This window comes from Mytilus galloprovincialis, chromosome 5 (assembly GCF_965363235.1).
Source record: "Mytilus galloprovincialis chromosome 5, xbMytGall1.hap1.1, whole genome shotgun sequence".
Lineage (NCBI taxonomy): Eukaryota > Metazoa > Mollusca > Bivalvia > Mytilida > Mytilidae > Mytilus > Mytilus galloprovincialis.
In genome coordinates, this window is record NC_134842.1 from 44,237,879 (window position 1) to 44,251,845 (window position 13,967).

The 13,967-nt window shown below is 31.3% G+C and overlaps 1 long non-coding RNA gene across 2 annotated transcripts; it reads right to left on the minus strand.

Moving 5' to 3' along the window:
- Positions 1-1,438: 1,438 nt before the first annotated feature.
- On the minus strand, positions 1,439-11,730 carry LOC143075889 (uncharacterized). 2 transcript variants are annotated; one of them, XR_012978451.1, is made up of 4 exons: positions 10,612-11,730; positions 8,830-8,990; positions 5,820-6,054; positions 1,439-1,666 (listed from the first exon to the last, which is right to left on the minus strand). It is a non-coding gene; the product is annotated as an uncharacterized LOC143075889 (long non-coding RNA). The 2 variants fall into 2 exon arrangements; XR_012978452.1 differs by lacking the exon at positions 8,830-8,990 and having other exon boundaries at positions 10,612-11,072.
- Between the last annotated feature and the right edge of the window lie 2,237 nt (positions 11,731-13,967).

The window sequence follows — 13,967 nt, forward strand, 5'->3', positions numbered from 1 at the left end:
CTTCTTATCTTTATACTCAATATTTATAAGTTGTACATAACAGCATAGTCATTTGAATGTAAGCCACATCACTTTCAGCTTCGTGTGTTTAAAACCATTGATTTAAAAAGGAAGTAATTTCATCAGTTCATATAATTTAAATTGAACATGTTCAAAATAAAACATATTTTTTATTACTGAAACAGACAACACGCGCACAACGACTCCGTTTCCTGACTTCCAGTCTGAAAGAAACACTGCAAACCCCAACATGCCCAACATTCAACACGTGTCTCGTCGTTTTCTATGGCGTTAAAACATCAACAATCAATCAGTCACATCACTTTGATTAAAGCCACGGATTAAAAAAAGGAAGACTTTTAATCTGTTCATGCAATTTGTTGTTCAACTTTTTTTACTGAAACAGACAACAACAACTTCGTTTTCAGACTTACAGTCTGGAAGAAACATTGCAAACCATTGCATTCAACAATTGTATGTTTTTTCTATGACTTTTTCCAACATCAGATCACATCAAACGTATAGTCAAATACATGTAGTCTGCATACGATAAACGGACGTTAGCTTTCACTCAACCCCTTTCGTCAATTTGGCAACATTGAAATTTATATGTACAGTCAATTCGGTTACATTGAAAGAATGTGTACAGTCAATTTGGCAACATTGAAATTTATATGTACAGTCAATTCGGCAACATTGAAATGTATATGTACAGTCAATTCGGCAACATTGAAATTTCTATGTACAGTCAATTCGGCAACATTGAAATGTATATGTACAGTCAATTTGGCAATATGAAATTTGTATGTACAGTCAATTCAGCAACATTGAAATTTCTATGTACAATTAATTCGACAACATTGAAATGTATATGTACAGTCAATTTGGCAAGATTTAAATGTATATGTACAGTCAATTCGGCAACATTGAAAAATATATGTACAGTCAATTCGGCAACATTGAAATTTATATGTACAATGTACAATTATTGTAGATAGCTTTTACACACTCAGCGATGTGCAATCAAACTGATCGCTAAAGAATATGAAGAGTAATGTCATAAGAAAAGGCAATGCTATACGGGTATATAATATGAGGTAGGTGTAACCTTAGGAGCTCCTAAAAATGTTATTGGAATATGTTTTACTTTGTTTTTCTATCTATCTTCATACATTCAGATAACCAAATTGGACATGCTCATATGTTATACGTAAAAATTACGGAAAAGACACATTTTTATCGCCAATCACGTTGTCACATTTCGATTGTGTACCCGTAGTGGGCATATCAATGTCGTTCGTTCTTTCCGAACGGGCCGAATTAGTTGTTCTATCATACCATAAGCCTTAAGGGAAATATTTACATGTAGCATAATTTAAAGTTGCATATGACTTAAAATGCAAAAACATTAAACAAATAAACAAAACACAATGACAACTGAGACATTCAATCGTTTAATCAACATTTAAACGCTTAGCCTTCATTATGAACTCGGCATTTTTTAAAGAAACAACATGATGAATGCTGAAATTATTAAAAATAATTCATTTCGTGTCTTTTATATTCTGCGACTATTTGGTGGCAGCGTGGACAGGTATGGGTTACATCTTTGAATCTGTTTATGCAGCAAGGCACTATGCTAAATATCGGTAACCCAATACAGCATCTGTAAAAAACAAATTAATCTTAGTATGAATTTTTACAATTACTTACAAAATGCTTCAACATCTATTCAAATCTCTATTTCCTTCAAATGTGTTTCGTTTTCAAAAAAGAGTGAGTTTGAAATCTTTTTTCTTTCGAACAGCAGCTGTTTCGATGTTTAACCATTAATTGGCTTACCTCGGCTCACTCCGATTCTCTTTTTAGAGTTACGGAATCATCCAAATTGTGACAAATGTTAAACTTGTATTATCATAGTCATTTCGTACCCTAACCATTTTGTACACCCCATTCAATACCCTGACAAAAACCACTTCGTACCGTGACCATTTCGTACCTCATGGCATATTAACATGTATACCATTTCGTACCTCATAGAAGATTTTTTCGAACCCGATATACAATGCATGATGCTTGCTACTTATGATAGTTACTGGGTTTCAAAAGATTTTTTAATTCATCGATAATTATTGTCCTTGATTATAGATTTCAGATTCAGATTCAATATTTTATTATAGATATCAACAGATTGACGTATGTACAACTAAATGAAGATATTTGAATGGTGTTATTGTTTACCTTTTCAATCTAAGCTTCAGTTTCTTTATAAACCTGATTGAGTTTCAATTAATAGTTTTGCCATTTAGAATTGTGTTCATAACATTTTCTTCGGCAATATCACGACGGGTGACACATCGTGGAGCAGGATCAAATATTCCTTCCGGAACCCATGGTAGCATCCCCAGTTTTTTTGTTTGGGTTCGTGTTGCTTAGTCTTTTATTTTCTGTGTTATGTTTTGTGTACTATTCTTTTCAAGCCATGGCGTTGTCAGTTTATTTTCGATTTATACGTCGAATGTCCCTCTGGTATCTTTCAACTCTCTTTTATATCAATCTATTTAAATATGTTAGTATGTTTTAAGGAGATCGTCTTTAACTAAACCATAGTTATAATAACATGCTTATTATATATACATTTGAATTTTCTTTTATTAAAGGATTTTGTAAATTGTTTTCAACACTTAAGTTAGTATTACAAATTATATGATATACAATAAAACATATACATAACATTTTAAGTATGTTTTCTCCAACCTCTGAATGCAGAGTTATAGGGGGACCAACATTTACATTGATTTTTATCTTCACTTAAAAATGTATCGTCTTGAATATTTAAAAAAAAGGGTTTGTTTTTCACGTGTGGAGAGTTGTCTCAATGGCAATCATATCACATCTTCTTTTTTATATTTGCCACTGGACCAGTGTAACTATAATACATTGTACATGTATGTATAATAATGAATGTATTGTATTGACAGTTTTGGTAATCAAACTATCGGATAAATGTATCATGTTGAGTAAATTGTACTTGACATATATAGTGAAAAAGGCCGAAAATGTTATGATCATAGTGTTTAATTATAATTCACGCAACATGAAGAATGTGTAAGAGTTTTAAAAAAAAGCTGATGAACACAAATTGTATCTTAAAGAATATTGCCACCGATTTTGAATATTCTCGGCTGCAGCAATCATATTTTGGACTATTCAGTAAACTTTTACAATAATTTTGAAAAAAAGTCGAATTGTTACGTAGCTATTGTGAGTAAATTAAAAGGAGAAAAGAAACAAGAATGTGCATGTCCATAGTACACGGATTCCCCACTCGCACTATTATTTTCTATATGTTCTGTGGACCATGAAATTGGAGTAAAAAACTCTAAGTTTGAATGAAGATTAGAAAGATTATATCATATGGAATATTTGTACTGAGTGTCAAGTTGATTAGAGCTTTACCTTAATTAAATAATACCTAGACCAAAAGCTTTAACCTGAAGCAGGTTAGACGGACGAACGGATGACCAGACAAACGCACAGACCGAAAAACATAATGCTTTTGGCAGTTGAAACGTAAAGAATAACGTTAATGCAAAGAAGAATATACTTAATTCTGGACAAACCATTCGTCCATTATTAACAAACTATTAAGGAAACTTATAAATAACAGGAAAGTAGTTTTCCATCGAATATGTCTAATCTAGTGTCGAATTGATTTGTTCAAAAACAATTGAGTCTGACAGTATCTCCATTGTAATTTACAACTTAAAGAATACAAAGTAATTACGTTAGGGAGCAACCATTTATCTACAAAAAAGGTGGAGGGGTATGTTTTTTTGTCCGAGTCAGATTTTTCTTCCTCAACGCTATCAATAAAATTCAATTTCAAAATATATCACTTTAAGGTCAAGGGAAATTTTGGATTCAAAATATTTTTGTTTTGTCCTTTCTTTGAACAGATTTTTTTCGCTCAAATTTGGGATCAGAATAAAATTTTTTTTTCGGAAAAAGCCATAACCCCCACCCCCTTGAATTTAAATGGTCGTTCCCTTTACGCATGATGTTAGTCTAGAACATCAACCATAAATCGATAGTCACACAAAGTTTAACATCATGAACATTATCAAACCATTTTTAAACATTAAAGGTATAAAACGAGTTTCATACATACACAATATTAAAAGTGCCGATTTTACTGCACCAGATGAGAATTTAGACAAAGATATCTCTTCAGTGAAGGTCGAAAAAAATTAAGTCTAAAACCTTTTTAAATTTTCAGAATTGATAAAACCACAAAGTACCAATTAAAGGTCTAACCCTGGGGTCGTGTCAATGAAAGTATCCTAGGATATGTCCTAAGATACATGTAGGTCTTAGGACATTATTTAGGATGGTCGTAAGACGTGTCTGAGACATGTCTTAGGATGTAATACAAAGCTATCTTAGGACAGTCATAACTACGACGGTCCTATGACCATCCTAACACATTTATTTAATTGAAAAAAAAAATTATGTACGCAATTCAATGACATCTATCTTATTGTATTTCACTACATGTGTAATGGAAGAAAGGATGATTCTTTATGGAAAACAATGTATGTCTTTTGGTCCACTCGATTACATTGCGTGTATTGAATAAGGATTAAGTAAAAGGAGGTCATTTTTTCCCACATTTAAATTAAAATTATACCGTAAGAGGTGCAAAACAAATGTTACTCATGAATGATAGCATTGTTTAAGCAAAAAGGACAGCCCTATTTATTCTATATAAATGTACATGTACGAGCGTAACGATATGACATCGTCAAACACACTTTTAGGAGATTTACTATTGATGTACATTTCATATAGATTTGTGTACAGAAAAGCAATATAGTGTATATTAAAGCATTTCACCAAATGACAATATCTCAATGTATTTAGATATGTACATCAAGACAACCATATTACAAGACATTTGTGTGGGTGTGCTAGAACTTACATTTGTACTTGACAAGTACAAATGTAAGTTCTAGCACACCCACACAAATGTCTTGTAATATGGTTATTATTCCAAAATTTAAACTTCAAAATACTATGAACGCTTTTTTTTCATACCTGGACGTATACATTTTAAATATCAAATTTGTCTACAAATTGAAAATAATGTAACATAATTGAATCTTTAACAAATATTGAAAATTTTTGTTTAATTCGTGTATTTTTTATAATATTATACTACATGTAGTTAAGTATTGTATTAGTATTCTTTTTAATGAATTTATGCCATATTAGTTGTTTTTATTTCGTTTTAGGACATCGTTACTTTTAGGACTATCCTAAGACACCTATTTATATATCCTAACTTTAGGACCAAATTTAGGACATATCTTATTTAAGAACACCTTCGTTAACCCGACTTAGAACTTAGACGTGTCCTAAGACCATCCTAAGACATGTCCTATTCCTAAGACAGCTTCGTTGACACGGCCCCAGGGGAAGGAATCAGAGCTAATAGTATGCATAGTGGAGATAGGTACACATACTGTTGCAACAAGAGTAAAGATATGACTGAGGTTCCGGATGGGGTTTACAGTAAAGAGAAATGTGGGGAAAAAAAAAAGAATATATATTCCCAAAAAATACAGAAAAGAGAAAAACCAAGGACAAACATAAAAGGAAAGAAAAGAGACAATGGGATGCTGAAATATAAAAAAAGTATTGATAATGGGCAAACAAAACATAAAGAATAGAGTAAAATGAACTTAACATTAAAGAATATAGAAATCAAGGACCCCAAATCCAGACCCTCATATCATATAAAATTTATATTTTCTTACAGTACAAGTAATAATCTTAATATAGTGTGGTACGCCTTATCACCCATTTTATAGGAAGCTTCAGTTGTTACATGTTCGTTACAGTGTGGACATATGGTATCATACGGTTTGAAATGTTCTGGTGTAGGCATGCGCGTAGGTTGTACTATCAAAACACCGGGAGGTGCTTCTGCCTGTTCTACTTGCTGCTTGATCCCATATCTTGGCTGAAGATGAAGTGCTGCTGCATTCCAACCTTAAATTGATAATGCATAGATAGTTTGAATAATCATGCTAGTACTGATCTGTACTTCGGGTTTGTTAATTGTTCGTGGTCTTCTGGGTACAAAACTAGGAGGTGTTTAACGACTGTCACTACCTATGACGGTCTCGCCCGTTCGATAAAATTGTTATCTTTAGGTAAATGTCAACAACATCGATAGTGCTTATTTTAGTGTGTTTCCCATATACAGTTCACTTTTGTTTTATTCCTTTATATAACAAAAGTAGGCGTGTTATACACCATTGTGAATATAAATCAATTTAGATTTACGACACAACAAGTTTTAGTGGGATTGACTGCCGAGAAATCAGCATATAACGGAATATAATAGCTACCGGCTGACAAATCGCGAGTCAATTTATTAAGTACCTTTTGTTATTTAAAAGGGATATATACGAATTTATTTTCTGAGACGACTGCCTGTGAGCCGCAGCCTTGATTTATTTGGTAAAATATAGAATTTAAGATTTATTTGGTATAATATAGAATTTAAGATTTATTTGGTAAAATATAGAATCTAAGATTTATTTGGTAAAATATAGAATCTAAGAATTATTTGGTAAAATATAGAATCTAAGATTTATTTGGTAAAATATAGGATCTAAGCTTTATTTGGTTTAATATAGAATCTAAAATTTATTTGGTAAAATATAGGATCTAAGATTTATTTGGTAAAATATAGGATCTAAGATTTATTTGGTAAAATATAGGATCTAAGATTTATTTGGAAAAATATAGGATCTGAGATTTATATGGTAAAATATAGGATCTAAGATTTATATGTTATAATATAGGATCTAAGATTTATTTAGTAAAATAATGGGTCTAAGATTTATTTGATAAAATATAGAATCTATATATATAAGATTTATTTGGTAAAATATAGAATCTAAGATTTATTTGGTAAAATATAGAATCTAAGATTTATTTGGTAAAATGTAGGATCTAAGATTTATTTGGTAAAATATAGAATCTGAGATTTATTTGGTAAAATATAGAATCTAAGATTTATTTGGTAAAATGTAGGATCTAAGATTTATTTGGTAAAATATAGAATCTGAGATTTATTTGGTAAAATATAGAATCTGAGCTTTATTTGGTAAAATGTAGGATCTAAGATTTATTTGGTAAAATGTAGGATCTAAGATTTATTTGGTAAAATATAGAATCTAAGATTTATTTGGTAAAATATAGAATCTAAGAATTATTTGGTAAAATATAGAATCTAAGATTTATTTGGTAAAATATAGGATCTAAGCTTTATTTGGTTTAATATAGAATCTAAAATTTATTTGGTAAAATATAGGATCTAAGATTTATTTGGTAAAATATAGAATCTAAGATTTATTTGGTAAAATATAGAATCTAAGATTTATTTGGTAAAATATAGGATCTAAGATTTATTTGGCAAAATATAGGATCTAAGATTTATTTAGTAAAATAACGGGTCTAAGATTCATTTGGTAAAATAAAGAATCTAAGATTTATTTGGTAAAATATAGAATCTAAGATTTATTTGGTGAAATATAGAATCTAAGATTTATTTGGTAAAATATAGGATCTGAGATTTATTTGGAAAAATATAGGATCTAAGATTTATTTGGTAAAATATAGGATCTAAGATTTATTTGGAAAAATATAGGATCTGAGATTTATATGGTAAAATATAGGATCTAAGATTTATATGTTATAATATAAGATCTAAGATTTATTTAGTAAAATAATGGGTCTAAGATTTATTTGGTAAAATATAGAATCTAAGATTTATTTGGTAAAATGTAGGATCTAAGATTTATTTGGTAAAATATAGAATCTGAGATTTATTTGGTAAAATATAGAATCTAAGATTTATTTGGTAAAATGTAGGATCTAAGATTTATTTGGTAAAATATAGAATCTGAGATTTATTTGGTAAAATATAGAATCTGAGCTTTATTTGGTAAAATGTAGGATGTAAGATTTATTTGGTAAAATGTAGGATCTAAGATTTATTTGGTAAAATATAGAATCTGAGATTTATTTGGTAAAATATAGAATCTAAGATTTATTTGGTAAAATATAGAATCTAAGATTTATTTGGTAAAATGTAGGATCTAAGATTTATTTGGTAAAATATAGAATCTGAGATTTATTTGGTAAAATATAGAATCTAAGATTTATTTGGTAAAATGTAGGATCTAAGATTTATTTGGTAAAATATAGAATCTGAGATTTATTTGGTAAAATATAGAATCTAAGATTTATTTGGTAAAATGTAGGATCTAAGATTTATTTGGTAAAAGATAGAATCTGAGATTTATTTGGTAAAATATAGAATCTAAGATTTATTTGGTAAAATGTAGGATCTAAGATTTATTTGGTAAAATATAGAATCTGAGATTTATTTGGTAAAATATAGAATCTAAGATTTATTTGGTAAAATATAGAATCTGAGCTTTATTTGGTAAAATGTAGGATCTAAGATTTATTTGGTAAAATGTAGGATCTAAGATTTATTTGGTAAAATATAGAATCTGAGATTTATTTGGTAAAATATAGAATATGATAATAAATTAAATGTTTAGAAAGTACGTATACTCGTCAATCGTAGATAATTTTATGCAATTTAATTTTGCACTGTAAATTGTGACTATCCGAAACCAGTTCTAGATCTCTGAATGTTGTTAAATAGTGTCACGTTATGGACTATTCTTATTTTCATTCAAATAATACATACATGTATCTATAGTCTGTACTATAATTATTTACCTCTTCTTTCCCGTAACCATGGTGATTGATGCCATGTTGCTATTTTTCTTCTTTCGTACCTAGCTACTACCTTATGACAGTATGGACAAGTGTGTTTTACATCTTTAAACTTATTTGTGTAACATGGCCAAAACGCAACACAAAACAATCCAAACCATATACTGAAAAGGAAAGAAACGTCTTTTACTGAAATATAAGGGAGGGAGCTACCATTTGATTTTTATTGGGGGGGGGGGGGCTAGGATGAAATTTAAAAAAAAGGCAGGACAGGATTTTGAGTAAAAAAAAAGGCAGGATGAGTAACTTGGCAAAAAAAAAAAGAATGACAATTGTTGTGAAAAAAATGTCGGGATAAGCTAAAAAAAAAGGCAGGACCGAATAGACTAAAAAATAAAAAGGCAGGACAGAGATTACAAGTAAAAAAAAAGGCAGGACACAATTTTTCATCCTAGCCACCCCCCCCCCCCCCCCTCCCCCCATACAAATCAAATGGTAGCTACCTAATAATCAACTGTTTCTGAATAGCCAATGATTCTTCAATTGATATATATATAACAATCTTCTAAACAAGTTTGAACGCGTCACGTGCTTCTTTGAACAGGTACCCCAGATCCGATTATGACGAGTTGAAGAGAGAATTAGCCAATTAAGGATGGTAATCAATCTTAAATAGAACTACACCAATTAACTAGTAATAGGAATTAGTATAGCAAAACTACTGGTCAGCAAAACGTAGGATATTATGAAAATAAGAAGAATTTCACCTTTCTTGATATCCCATTAAATCTTACAAACATACAATGATCATACACGACGAAATGCTATTCAACTAAGGTTCCCGTTCAACTCCTTTTTGTTGGAAATACGTTTTCATCATTTCATCGGGGTACCTCGGTGGACGAGCGGTACAAGTGGTCCAACTACTGATACTACATGTACTAGCCTGTCAACACTGAGGATTTATATTTTAGTAAAATCTTAATTGACTACTTAGGATTGATAGTTTCCTACCGAAGGTCGGCCGGTGATTCTCTATGGGCACTATCAATCTCAAGAAGTCAATTAAGATTTTAGTCGAATTCGGAACTTTAGTTTTGACAGGCTAGTTTCCCTTACGTATACTATGGATAATATCCAAAACTGTATTTTATAAACTCTTGTATTTTATACTTTTTAAAGAATTGTGAATTTTATAATGGTACTAACCATAAACTATTGGTGACATTTTAAAAATAAATAGGAGTTGCACCATGCCACAATGAAAACACACTGAACAAGAATGTGTCCAGAGTACACGGATTCCCCACTCGCACTATCCTTTTCCATGTTCCATGGACCGTGAAATTGGGTAATTATCTAATTTGGCATTAAAATTAGAAAGATCATATCATAAGCAACAAGTGTACTAAGTTTCAAGTTGATTGGACTTCAGCTTCATCAAAAACTACCTTGACAAAAAACTTTAACCTGGACGGACGAACGGAACCACAGACGGACGGACGAACGGAGCCACAGACCAGAAAACATAATGCCCCTCTACTATCGTAGGTGGGGCATAAAAATATGAAAGTGTTACTGGAAAAATGTTCCGTTCACTGATCATTATAACATGTTTAGTTGCTTTTAAATCAGTTATCGAAGACTACAAGTTATCATGACGTTACAGAATATAAGTTCGAAAACTATTGTCTCTAACTAATTCATACTAATTAAACATCTGCAAACAGTTCTTTGAAGCTGATCAGCTGTAACAATTTTGTTCTGACAGTATTAAAAACTTACCAAAAGAAAAGTGAAGCGAAAACACAAGATTTAGCAGCGGATCCCATGTAAAAAGAAATTTCAGTAGTTATCTCCTCTTGACAATGAGGGCACGTGATCAATGTTCCGGTGTGATAAGTACTGTTGCAGGAATCAAACTAAGTGGCTGTCCAGGTTGTCGGCTGAATCCATACTGATTCTGTGGTTGTTCTTCTACGGTGACCTTAGAATCATCTGATGGATATATAGCTGAGCCTTTAATATACAGTATGATATTGCAAACGTCGAACAGTTTCAGAAATATAATTTGTTTTTTTTTTTTCGCATGAAAAATAGATGTATATTATCATACATAGTAAGCAACCTTAAACTTCAAAAATGTGGGAGGGGTATTTTTTTGTCTTATAGTCAGAATATTTTTTTCAATTTTATTTTGTTTTTCAACGCTATCAATCAAATTATTATTTCATAAATGTACGACTATAATGGTATATATACGGTATGGGGAAATTATGGCTTCAGAAATTTTTTTTTGTCAACTGCTTGACCAGAATATTTTATTTCATCAAATTGGGGATCACAATATTTTTTTAGAAAGAAAAAAAACCTCCATCCTATTTGAAGTTTAATGGTCGTTCAGTTAAATATACTAGATACATGTACAAGGAAGATCTTCAAAACTTCATTTGTTACAGAGGTTGGTATTAAGTGTCCAGACGGACATTCCCTCTCCTTTTCTCTCGCAATTACCGGTATTGTTTGGTTGTTTAAGAGCCGCTCCTGTTTTGTTGGATTCTCCAATATAAAACACTTTAAGATTTTTATGAAGGTATTCTCAATGTGGCAGCAATCCACCGATACAAATATTCACAAGGCGTAGAGGGTGACCGCCCATTTTTGGTGGAAAAACAAACAGACAAAACATGTGACGTTGCACCTGTTTTATGTATTTTTTTTTAAACAACAATTGTCAAAAGATATTTGCGATGCAGAAAATAATCGGCGTTTTATAATTACGCCCCGCCCATTTCAAAACTCTGGATCCACCTTTGAATGATCGTTATATATATACATTGTTGAAGGACACCATGAGACAGGGTGTTGCTAAAAGGCGGAAACGGAATACGGAACAGAAACGGAAAACGGAAACAGAAAGAATTTTAAAAAACATCTTTTCTTTTTGGTAATTCTATCTACATATTAGGCATGTTTTATAAGGTATAACACATGTTTACATGGAAGAAAAACAGAGGAATAAATTTAAAATAAAAAATTTTGAAGCATAAAAAAAAGAAAAGAAGATGTGGTGTGATTGCCAATGAGAAACTCTCCACAAGAGACCAAATGACAAAAGAAATTAACAACTTTAGGTCACCGTATGACCTTCAACAATGAGCAAAGCCCATATCACATAGTGCAGCTACATTTGTATAAAAGATCCAAAAATGACAAATGTAAAACAATTCAAACGAGATATGTAAAGGCCTAATTTATGTACCAAAAAAATGAACGAAAAACAAGTATGTAACGCATCAACAAACGACAACCCCTGAATTACAGGCTCCTTACTTGGGACAGGCACATACATACAGAATGGTGGGGGGATAAACATGTGAGCGGGATCCCATCATTCCCCCTAAAGAATTGAAATAATTTGCTCATGCGTACGTCGTTCACTATAGTCAATTATATAGATAGGCTGTGAAGTAATAAACTTTTGATGAAATGCTTTTCGTCGTTTTTTATTTGATTAATCTTTTTTACTTGCCTTGAATCAAGATTAGTGATGTGGGGCCATAAAAAAGAATAGGTTTGTTTGCCCAAACGCTACCTACCCAGAAAAAAGCTGCCTACTCAAATTCTTTTATTGTGTTGATTTGAAGAAGTTTTTTTTAAGCAGATAAGCATGAAGACTAATAAACACCCGATACTTCAATTTCTCTTTTTGAAAAAAAAAGAAGAAAATGCCTACCTACCTACCCGCTGTCTCAACCTTTGGGTAGTGGGTAGGGTTTAGGAAAACCAACATATTTTTAATTGTGGCCTGGTGTATCGTGTTGCGTTGTTCCCCATTGGTGAGTTTCGTTGTATCTGTTCTTGTATAGTGGAAAGAAAACGTAAAAGAAACCTAATGGGACAATGATGTATGGACAACTGTGACATTGTGTAGTATGTAATGGTTGTAAGGTGTACATGTATATCCCGTTTGGTTTATGTGACCTTCACATCATTTTCTTGGATCATGTTTAGTTTATGTGATACTTATAGTAAACCTTTATTGTTAGGGCTATCAACATAAAGGTAATGGTCAGTAAAGAAGGCGAGACATTTCAGCGTGTGCACTCTCGTTGCGTACATGAACAACTACGTAGACGAATGCAATATGTGAAGAAGGGTCTGCTTACCTTTCCGATGCACCTAGGATCCCCCACAGTTTTTTGGTTGGGTTCGAATTGCTCAGTTTAAAGTTTTCTATATTCATGATATTGTGTTTTCTGTAATATTACTTGTCTGTTTTAATCTCTCTTTTTTTTTTTTTTTTTTTTTTTTAGCCTTAACTGTGTCAACTAGTATTTTTCTTATAAGTTTAAATGTCCTTATGGTATCTATCTACTGAATTATTTTTTTAATTATTTCAAGTACCTCGTCAGCTCTTTTTTAATTCTTTGAATCAGTTTTTTTTACCTTTCGTTTACTATTCAGTGTTCAGATTTTCTGCTGATCAGATCAAACATATTTAGGTATTGATTTTGAAGTCGATGTTTATTTTACTATATAAATTATAAATGGGTATTTGTCCGAAAATATATCCCTTCTATCTCTGATTCATATTTATGTGTGACTTGGTAATACATGTCGACTGTTCATATCATCGATCCTTGCAGATGTTAAAAATTATGATTCGAAAATATTTTGCATCAATTCATTCCTATTATATGAGCTAATTTTTCATTATAAATTATAAAAAGACCTTGGTTTGTCATTAGTAATTATTTATAAGTTTGGCAAGTGATTCATTTATGGGATATGGAAACCGAAACACCTATAATGACGGAACTAAAAAACGCAACAAAAAAAAATCAATATTTTCAGGAACTTGCATAAGGGAGCTACCATTAGATTTTTATATGGGGCTATGTTGAAATTTGAAAAAAAGGCAGGACAAAAGTTTTTTGTAAAAATAAAAAGGCAGGATGAGCACCTTTGCAAAAAAGGCTGGATGACAATTTATGAGATAAAAAAATCAGGACGAACTAATAAAAAAGGCAGGCACGATTAGAGTGAAAAATACAAAGACAGGTTTTAGTTAACCCTAGCCGTCCTCACCCTTTCCACCAACCATAATCAAAGTACTGAAGTACTGAACATCAGAGGAC